Below are 11,297 nucleotides of genomic sequence, written 5' to 3'. Positions count from 1 at the left end.
TGTTTTCCACGAAGAAGAAAAAAAAATCCTCGCAGAGAAGCCTCACAGAGGAGAAAAAGTTTGGAGATTTGCCTGGACTTAAGCCTTCTGAGTAACAATGGCAGACTTCAATAAATTGTATAAATTTGTATAATTGTATCATAAATCTGTACAGTAATATAATATAATTAGGATAATTTTTGTATTTATTAATTATGTCACGTGCTATGTTAGGTATTTAAGTCAGGTAGTTGTCATTTGATTTTGTCATATTTCTATAATTATGTTTTTGGTTAAGTAATTTATTAATTTATTTACTACAAATTAAGGACTCCACATTATAATATGTTGCTTTTGTCCTATTAATTTGAATATATTCCAATATCACAAAAAGATAACTGGATATGGTTATAATTTATATTTATGGCATTTTATGTATACTGAATTAGCTTTAGACTTTGAAAATTATATAATGTGTTTTTTATTCAAATTTGTTTTATTAAAGCTTAGTTTTAAATGGGTAGAATTTAATCGTATTTGAATTTATTTGTTAATTTCATTTGCTTGAGTGTTTGTTTTCTTTTTGTTTTTCTAAGAAAGTTGGAGCCTCTACACAGGCAGTTCCTTGCCTTTTGAGGTCCTATTTTGTTTTCTTGAATTTTGTTTATTGATGTACCCTAGCTGTATTAAAATAAAAAAAGACATGTTCATATTTCTTTAATAAAAAGTAACATTGTTTTTATTTTTTATTCTCATGTCAATTGTGTCTACAACTAAGGAGCAATGTTTGTGTTTGTGCTTAAGGTATAAATGATGTTTATATAATTTTACTATTGTACATATTTTCAAGAAAATAAATAATTTTTCTATTCTATTCTAGATTATGACATTTTATTCGTTGTGCACCATCTCACATTTTGTAAAGTATCTTTGGAGTTATAAAGAAAGTTCAATATTTAATATAATTAATTCGATATAATTTCTATGTTTTGCAGATATGTTCGGATATAAAACGACTCATTAATTCGGATATAAAACGACTCATTAATTCGGATATAAAACGACTCATTAATTCGTAAGATAATAGAAATCAGAACCGTTCCGAACTGAGGTCGCTATCAGCCGCATGTACAGGGTTTGTCAGGAATGTTCGGGATTTATCGGTACTGGCTCGGCTCTGCCCCCACTCTTTCTCTCCGCCTGTCACGATCACCCCATTGAAAACAAACGGGAGGAGCTCGTGTAAGCAAACGGGAAAAAACGTTTTGTTTTACATCAGCATGAGTTGAGGACTGAGGTTTGAGTACACAAACAAACAATGAGTAGTGTTGGTTAAGTGTTAAAACAAGTAATGTTTTAGCAAAACTGGTACAACTTAATTTCATCCAACTAATAATTTTTACGCTATTAAATTTCAATGTGAGTAGAAAGAAATCAGTTACTTGTTTCAAAATATATGATATACTAACGAGGTGAAAAACAACAGGCCCATCTCAACGTTATTTGAACTGCTACTTAGATTTAACGATAAATAGTTTTTAGTGAACTTAACATTATTTAAATTTATATTTTAATACCAAGTGTTTATGCCATTGTAGTATTAAGTAATTGAAAATGCAATTTTCAAAATGTATCTAAAAAAATAACCTCAAAACTATAATTACCCACCTGTATGCCACAAAGAATTAATTTAATATCAATCTGACCAGCCATTGGCTATTGTAGGAAGCAAGCACAGTAAGTAAATAGGCATCAAGTGTACAGTATAAATATTTTTAAGAGTACAATATATAAAATATCCAAAAATCCATTTTTAAGCTAAGATGTGGCTATAAAATTTTATATTGAACATGAACATTTTTTTGTAGGTTATTGCTTAATATGTTTAGAAGTTTAACCCTTTGCACGCCAACGTACCTATATTACGGCCGTCGGCTACTCAACCGAAAATCGCCAACGGCCGTAATATAGGTAACGTCCACGTTTTTCGCCTGTAATTTTCTTATAGTTCATCTGAGTGCCGCGAAATTTTGACTAATCGATAGTCGATTAGTTGCTTTGCAACCACAAAGTAGTTAATTCCTTTATGGACTGTTTGTTTGGTCGTAATTTGAGCTTCGCAGCTGTTGGATTGTTTTGGTCGAGATTGAGGTTACGTTTCGTGTTGCTATGCGTTGTTTACGTTTGTAATTCTCTCATTACTTTTGTTGTTTATGGCATTTTTATTATGCCCCTTTTTATTAGATTCATTGGTACTTTGGGATTATACCGACCACACCCAGACATGAATCGTTATTTGACATTTAGCTTCAATTGATTAATAGATTAGCGTAGAACAAATATTTTGTCGATATAAAACAGGAATTGTCATATCGCAAACCCCTCCCCATCCTCAGACATTTAGCTTCTACTGATTACTAGATTAGCGTAGAACAATATTTCGTCAGTATAAAACAGGAATTGTCTTATCGCAAACCCATCCTCAGACAGAGGTCAAAGTCGAGCGGTCTGGTAGATAACGTGATTGCCGCCCGTTCGCTTTGTTGTAACTTTCGTATTTTACCCCTAAATTTCTCCAAACACAAAAATTCAACAAAAACAAACATTACCAAACAAAAACTAAACTCTTTATTGAAAAAAAAACACACAAAACTTGTTTTTATTCTTGATCAAACTCCGCCACCCAAAAATGCGAGTGCCTCCGGCCGAAGGTGCTTCCGAAGCTCGTGCTGATGTCAACAAAAGAAAAACATCCCTCCAGATAGTAATCTATCAGTAAATATAATTCTAGAGGGGCTGATCAGAAATATAAATTGAATTGTAATGGAAAGGCAATTATGTACCGTGCAAAAAACTTAAATAATCATGTTATGCTGCGCGGCCTGCCGTAATCGGGATTCTCGGGAAAGATAAGATAACAGCGACCACAATACCGATCACAATACCTGGAATGCTTGTTGATTGATGGAATGTTAATTCTGTTACTCAAATACATCGTTTTATAACGTTCTAAGTTCACTGAAAAAAGTTTAAGCGAATCTGACCTCATTAACAATTGATTAATCTTTGTAAGTTTGTAATTTTGTAATAAAGAGTTGTTTTTTCGTTCTACAATGTTTGTTTATAATATATCTATAAATTTAATATTTTTGTGTTCTTCATACTGGTGTGGTTGGTTATTATCCCAAAGTACCGATTTGTATAGTGTCAAATATTGATTTGTGAATATAGTGTAACATTACATACAACGTCCGTGCAACTTACAAAAACTGTGCCCGTGTCACATTTAGTGAAAAAAATCACAACTGGACCTTCTTATAAGGTAGGCTTTTGAAATTTTGTAATTCGGTTAAGGGGTAGATATAGATTACTGGGATATAACAGGAAATCAGCCTAAATGTTTTTTGAAACCATTTATTTGTGCTAAAAAAATATTTTTTTGAAAATTTTATTTTTTTTTTATAAATTTTTATTTTTTTTATAAGTTTAAATTACATTTATGCAAATAAAATTTACCAACTGAACAAGAGAATTTTATAAGCAAAACAATGGTAAAGAAATCATCAATATCTCTTAAAAAATAAAAAAGTTATGATACATTTTGTGAACAGCTTGCAAAACTGCTGAAAATGCCCTTGGCGTTTCTGGGTAGTACTTTTGGAAAATAGGCTGGCGTGCAAAGGGTTAACACAGTGTGTAACCCTCTAATATTAAAAGATTATTTGTAATAAACAAAATTTGATAACATTTTAATTAAAATGTATAAAATAAAGTTTTAATTTTTATTTCTTGAAAACATTATATAAAATTAACACAATATAGGCTACTTAATATTGGCTGAATTTTTAGTAGTACATACATTTTTTTATGCCATAAGTGAATTGCTTTTCCTGTTTCGGGAAAGGATTATTGCCAGTTTAAGAGCTAAGCCATAATATAGGCCTAATTGTTCTTTTAAGCTTGGTACAAGATGCCGACTGTGGTGGTGTTAGACGTCTCACTGTCCATGTCCACTGCCCGTGGCGGTCCCAGACAGTACAGAAACCTTCACCAGTCTCCAGCTAGCAGTGCATGGCATCAACAGTCTTCTCGATTACCTTGCGATTTACTCCAAACTGGAATTTGTAGCAACTGGTAAGTAATACTGTGATAATAAATTACTGTATTATAGACCAATACTTTGTTTTACATTTTCCTCAAAATTCAATGTTTAGTTCTCCATGGGCCTAAATCCATCCCGCTTAATCCACTACTGATTTATTTACAGATGACATACTCTTCATCATATGACATCGTGTCTCCATTTACAAGAGACTTTGATGTGCTTAAGGCCAAACTCGCACAACTGGAAGAAACAAGACAAGAGCTGTCCTGGAACCTGTTTCTCACAGGTGTCAACAAGCTAGTACTCGGAGAGTGGGGGAACAGCCACTCCTTGTCAGGTAGGCCTGTCAGATGACTGATACCAATTTTATTAGATATTTCTCAGACCTGGCTGGATGGTATGGGTTTAGTTGGATTGATAAAATATTTACAATATATAATAATTTTCTGTCACTTGATTATAGAAGAGGCTTAACTATTTTTTTAATTTTTGTACATTTCTTTATTACATTATTTTTTGTTTTAGTCATCAATATTTTTACTGTTGTCCTCATCCAACATTCGGACTAAAAGATACAGTACTTCCTCTGTTATTTGGCACTTCACCTATTTCTGCTCTACCAATAATCAAACATTTTTACACAGGCATCGGAACTCACTACCTGTCACAGTCAATTAACCGCAGTGTGGAGATGAAACTCATTGCCTATCCTCAGTCAGTCTTCCTATATCAGTATAGTGATCGTATACACACTTGTATTCGCTGCCTAACTGGCTGCATTCATTAGTGCTAATTTTGTGAGTGCAGTGCTGTGCATAAAACCTGTATACAAAGTATAAACGGAAACATAAATTTTTGTCTCTTCTTGATGAAGACGAGATTTTGAAGCTACTTGAATAAGGTTAATGTTAGGTAGTCCTCACTCGAGGTATCAGAGTTGGTTTGTGCTACAGAACTTTACATAAAAAAAGAAAAGTGACAAAATAAATCTTTCATTAAATAAAATTATAATGTTAAGAGTGCACAGAAAAACATTAAAAGTGGACGAGTTCCCTCAGGTTGAAAACTTTGGAAGGAAAAATCTATAGCTTTCTATAGAACAGGTATGAATAAAGATGACTTCAAATCAGCAAGGTTTGGTTGGATAATTTAAAAGACTGATTGGTATTCCACTATTTAGTATGACTGATGAAAAGCTTTCATGTGATAATGTAGTTGAGTCATACAGAAAGAATTCTAAAAGAGTGAATGAAGGATTGGTTTTAACTACTGACCTAGTGTATAATCCAGGTGAGAGTGGTTTTTCCTTACCTTAAAATATTTATATTCACCGTGTTGAAGCTAGTGCTTATGGACGAGAACGGGACTGAATTACTTTTACACATAAAATGGCCATATTAGTGATAAGTGAAGTGTGACATTTGCTGTAGGAAGTGAGGCAACTTGCGAACCTGAATTGCAGAAAAATACGAATAGTTTTTACTCTAAAATGACATCTGGATAGATCATTGAAGATGTCCAGGAACCATTATGACTGGAATTGATGACGTTATTTCAGAGAGTTTTCTAGCCCGCCACTACTGGTGCCGGTCCCTTGTCCAGTCCACACTCAATACTCCACTGGTTTTCAACCCCCATCCCCCACTGGCATCCACAAATCAAAAAATGAACCTCAGTATCTTCATCATCATCAGAGCTGTCTAAAGATGTATCCAGATTCTTCTCTGTCATAAAGCAAGTGCTTAATGATTTCAATATCCTCCTTCATTGGACTATAGTTACGTAATACAGCTATGATACATGAAATTCAACAATAAACACAGTACTACAACAGAGAAAATAACCCAAGATGGCGAACCGAGGATGGTATGTGCAAAAAGAAATAGTGTAAGCAGCACAACCTTCGCTGTTTTGTTACAGTGCTCACTTACACCGAGGCAATGAGTTGGAAGGAGCAGGGAGCTGGATTTCTAGATGCTCACAGCAAATGTGTTAAGAATGTTAATCTTCCCCTTGATTTCAAAGTCCGTGTTTATTGAATAGTTTCATGATCAATCTATACATTTACTTGAACAATTACTTATGAAAGAGAAAAATCCTTTGATTTCTTACTGAAAATGAAGACACGATTGTCATACACATAGTCTTGATTAGTTGAAAATATGTGTTTCGATTGTGCAGGTTATCTGGTGACAAATGGAGTAACTCGTAGACATTCCGAGCTGGATGCCCTTAGCAAGCTGGGCTCTCCACTCCCATTCGCTTTCCCAGGCAAGCTGACAGTAGTAGTGGTGGCTCCTCCTGGTCCCACCAATCCGATCTTGGCTCAGGTCGGTATATCATTTTTTCTTCATAAAAAATCTATGTTTTTTGAACGATTGCATACAAAAAACTTTTTAAATGACATTGTTAATGTTTTGTTCTGATCACAAGGTAAGGAAAGGAACCTATGGAGGGATTTTCAAGTAATAATATTTCACTTAGGATAAATCAAACATTTACAGTTTATTATATGACTAATAGGATTCATGTGTTATTGTTTTAGTATCCTGATATACATGTAGATTTATGCAGCATTAATATAACTTATTTCTTGTGTGTAAGAATCAAGATAACAATCTTGTGTTAATCAGTTTACTTATGAATTAAAAAAATTATATACAAATTAATCTTAAGTCTTAAAATGTAATGGAATTTTTAGGAGCCTTTACATAAAAGTAATTACCATTCAATATCAATAAAATTATTTAAATACAATCTCACTAGATGAATTTACAAGAAAACACAGTTATACATACGGAACCTAAGTTATAGAAAAATATAGAATACTTGGTCTGTTAATACAAAATGCCAAAATTTGTGTAGGTTTAATAGAAAACTCTGTATAATTTCACTTTCTATACAATTAGACTATTGTTACAGTTAATATTTGTTCCAGTGTCTTTTGGATCTAAATGCTCCTATCTGGTGAGACGTAGAATGATCACATTTAACTGACAATTTCATTCTTTCTTGCAGGTGGTGAAGTTGGCGAGAGGTGATGGTTCCGTGCTACAGGTGGACTCTGCCCTCACACCTGATTCGCTCTACAACCTTTTCCAGCAGCTGGCGGAGAAGAACTACGCTTCTTTCTGTGGCATGCTCAAGTGTGGCAACTTGAGTTCCAAAGTCATTCTGTCACCTGCACCAATGGTGAGATGTGAAACTTAAATTTGTTTGAGTAACAGAAATGTGAAGGATATGTGCTTTCTGTGGCATGCTCAAGTTGTGGCAACTTGAGTTCCAAAGTCATTCTGTCACCTGCAACCAATGGTGAGATGTGAAACTTTAATTTGTTTAGAGTAACAGAAATGTGAAGGATATGTGCTTTCTGTGGCATGCTCAAGTGTGGCAACTTGAGTTCCAAAGTCATTCTGTCACCTGCACCAATGGTGGAGATGTGAAACTTAAATTTGTTTGAGTAACAGAAATGTGAAGGATATGTGCTTTTCTGTGGCATGCTCAAGTGTGGCAACTTGAGTTCCAAAGTCATTCTGTCACCTGCACCAATGGTGAGATGTGAAACTTTAATTTGTTTGAGTAACAGAAATGTTGAAGGATATGTGCTTTCTGTGGCATGCTCAAGTGTGGCAACTTGAGTTCCAAAGTCATTCTGTCACCTGCACCAATGGTGAGATGTGAAACTTAAATTTGTTTGAGTAACAGAAATGTGAAGGATATGTGCTTTTCTGTGGCATGCTCAAGTGTGGCAACTTGAGTTCCAAAGTCATTCTGTCACCTGCACCAATGGTGAGATGTGAAACTTAAATTTGTTTGAGTAACAGAAATGTGAAGGATATGTGCTTTCTGTGGCATGCTCAAGTGTGGCAACTTGAGTTCCAAAGTCATTCTGTCCACCTGCACCAATGGTGAGATGTGAAACTTAAATTTGTTTGAGTAACAGAAATGTGAAGGATATGTGCTTTCTGTGGCCCATGCACAAGTGTGGCAACTTGAGTTCCAAAAGTTCATTCTGTCACCTGCACCAATGGTGAGATGTGAAACTTTAATTTGTTTGAGTAACAGAAAATGTGAAGGATATGTGCTTTCTATGATATTTCCAAATCATCAATCATGAATATAGAACTTAGAATGAAGAATGAGATTCAAACTGAGAAATTCTATTGCAAAGAATTATTTATAGCTTAAGGTAGTTGATATAATTTAATCAAATTAATTGTTCAATGTTTCATAATATCTTTTTATTATTTGACTAATCATCAATATAATTTTTAATTTAAATCCAAATGACATATTTCTATATCTGTATTTATTAATTTTTGTATCCATTTAAATGATTTTATCCCAATGTTATACAATTTTTCATAAACTTCGGTTTTTTATTTAGAAGAGAAAACGTTTGAAAAAATAATTAATACGTTTTTTCTTCTTGTTGACTGACTTTGTATCAAATATATCATTTAAAAAATTCAATAATATTATTCAATTTAAAAATGCTTTATTCACATTATATATTGCATATGCATGAATGGTGTCAAAATATTTAGGATTACTAACATTACTATTAATACTATACCTATTATACAAAAAACCATGTATACTTAAAACTAAACATATATACCTGGTATACACAATAAAGAAATCAAATAAATTCATTGTTATAAGTAAAGCTATGACCCTGCAATCTTTATATATATATATATATTTCTTGTGTTCATGTGTATGTGACGGAACTCCTCCTAAACGACTGGACCGATTTTTATGATTTGTGTGAATTTTTTGTGTGTTTTCAATCGAATTCGAGAATGGTTTAGATTCACAATTTGGTCCACTGGAAAATGTTTTTTTAATTAATTTTTCATTTGTAAGTAGTTGTTGTTGATTTTGGAATGTTTTATATAGGATCCGGCAGACTGCGCTACGGCACGTAATATAAAGTGAACTGATACTTAACAGCTGTTAATACTGTCAGCTGAAGTTCGTCAAAGAGGCAGAAACATTTAATATTTAGAAAATTATTATTGTAAAGTGCTTGATCAGTAGTGTAATGCAGATTGCATAGAAGAAGTTATTGCCTAATTTTCAGTTAAGATTGCACCAATGGTCAATAAAGTATATAATGCAATGAAAATACTATTAAACGCTGTTATAAAACACCTCATTGCACAAAGCCGAGTTTCCACATAAGGTAATCGAATTTGGTTAGATGAAGGTAAATGAAAAGAGCCGAGAGAAGACGCTTTATAATCAAAATTGGTTTTCTTTGATACATTTTCTTGATCATACCACAAGGCAAAACTACACAATAATACTATAAATTCTTAGACAGAAAACTAATTTTAACACACTTTGAATCCCATAGCCCGAGCTCAGGCCGGGCTAGTGTTCTAATATCGAGTCAATGAACCCAAGCCCGAAGCTCAGGCCGGGCAGTCTATTTTTAGTTCGATTTGAAGAACTGGTAATGTGCTCCGCATAACTGTCAACGTTTTGTTAGAGGATCTGTGTTTGAATGTATTACCAAGTGCAATATTAGACCAAGTTTTATTAGAGTCCCTTTGGTTGATTTTATAAAAACGGTTTACAAGAACAGAAAAAATATTTATACACCAAGAAATTGTTGTAAGCAGGTTAAACAGCTGATACGCACGCTCGAGTGCTACCAACTACGGCAGGTTGTACCATGCTGGTGCCCGTTGACCGTCTGCAACTGAGTTTACACTAGCTTTGGTGTTTTTACAGTGAATTATAAGTTATTTTTAACTACGAGAGTTGGTTTTATAAAATTAAGTATTTGGAGTGCTCAGTTATAGTTTCTTTATATTATGTTATATATGTCTTACGTTAGTCAAGATACTACGTATTTGTCTGCTAGTGCCGTGGCCGTGGCGTACGTCTACTCTCGCTTTGTGGTTTTTACAGTGAAAATAAAAGTCTTATTTTTATAGTTTATAGATTATATTATACAATTATGGATTGTTGTTGTTGCTCAGTGTTGTTTTATTAATTGTTATTGCAACTCACAAAAATTAGTGAAAATTTTTTTAATATGGATCCCAAAAACCAAAACGAAGCTATATCGTTGATATACATTTGGTATTCATAACAGATTCTTGGACTTACAGGCGAGACATTTTCCCCGAAAAAGTTTCCCTACCGACTGATAAGAAGGTCCCCATCCAAAAAGAGTGTGTTAAAGTTTGTTCAGAAGAAAAATAACAAAAACTACAGGCCAAATCTGAGAAGAAAAAGAAACTGTGTGGTTTTGCCCAGTAGGTGTGGGTTACCATACTGCCCTCTTCCTGGCCTTCCTGGAAAAAAAAAAAAAAATGTTTTCACAATTATTTCACACATAAAGCTAACTAACTTTGTTAAATAGGACTTACATTCCTCTCTAATTCAAAACTTGTTCATCCTGTGGTTTTATTTACCTTGGGTTATAAATTAAATATATTAGGAAACTAACAACTTTCTTGGCTTTATTTTGATGTGGTAAATATGTTAAAAATGGTATAAGCTGAAAAGAATCATGAAGAAAAAATGTATAAACAAACTTATGCTTTATGTTCCAATTTTTATTCTTCAATATATTTTACAACACTTTTTTATGGACTCAACATTTTCCCATTGATTTAAAAAAAGTTGATATATTTACGCTTGGATTATATATACATATATTTGGACTACCAACTTCTTGGCTTTATTTTGATGTTGTAAATATGTTATGGTTAGACAGAAAATAGTCAAGAAAGAAAAATGTGCAAATAAAAAATTACTGAGTTATGTTTCCTTCAATTTTTTTTTCTTCAGTCTTATTTTAACACACTTTTTTATGGACTCCAATATTTGGTATTTGGCTTCAAAAAGATAAGTAACATTTTTAAATATTTTTTATTTAATATTTTTTTCTGCTTTTAAATTTGAATATATTGGTTTGCTAAGAAACTATAACATTACAATTTTTTTTAACAATTTAACTAAAACAAAAAAAAACCCTTGAAATGGCTGGACAGCACATCATAAATATTACTAAGAACCCGGGACTCAAAGTGTTAATATACCGAATTTGATTCTTTATAACCTAATTAGTTTATCGAAGTTCATTATACTATAGATTAATTGTAACTGTGATATAATTGCTTTGAATAACTTATCAAAGCATTAAACCCAGCTGAAAGATAGAGGCAGGAAATATGGTACTTACCTTCATAAT

General features: G+C 32.9%; 1 pseudogene; it reads left to right on the top strand.

Annotated features, from left to right (window-relative positions):
- Positions 1–3,949: 3,949 nt before the first annotated feature.
- LOC124374109 lies at positions 3,950–7,276 on the top strand (annotated as a pseudogene).
- The last annotated feature ends 4,021 nt before the right edge of the window (positions 7,277–11,297 follow it).

Source organism: Homalodisca vitripennis, unplaced genomic scaffold, assembly GCF_021130785.1.
Source record: "Homalodisca vitripennis isolate AUS2020 unplaced genomic scaffold, UT_GWSS_2.1 ScUCBcl_7310;HRSCAF=14946, whole genome shotgun sequence".
NCBI lineage: Eukaryota > Metazoa > Arthropoda > Insecta > Hemiptera > Cicadellidae > Homalodisca > Homalodisca vitripennis.
Note: the sequence above shows the minus strand (reverse complement) of the source record. Positions and strands in the feature narration are given on the sequence as shown.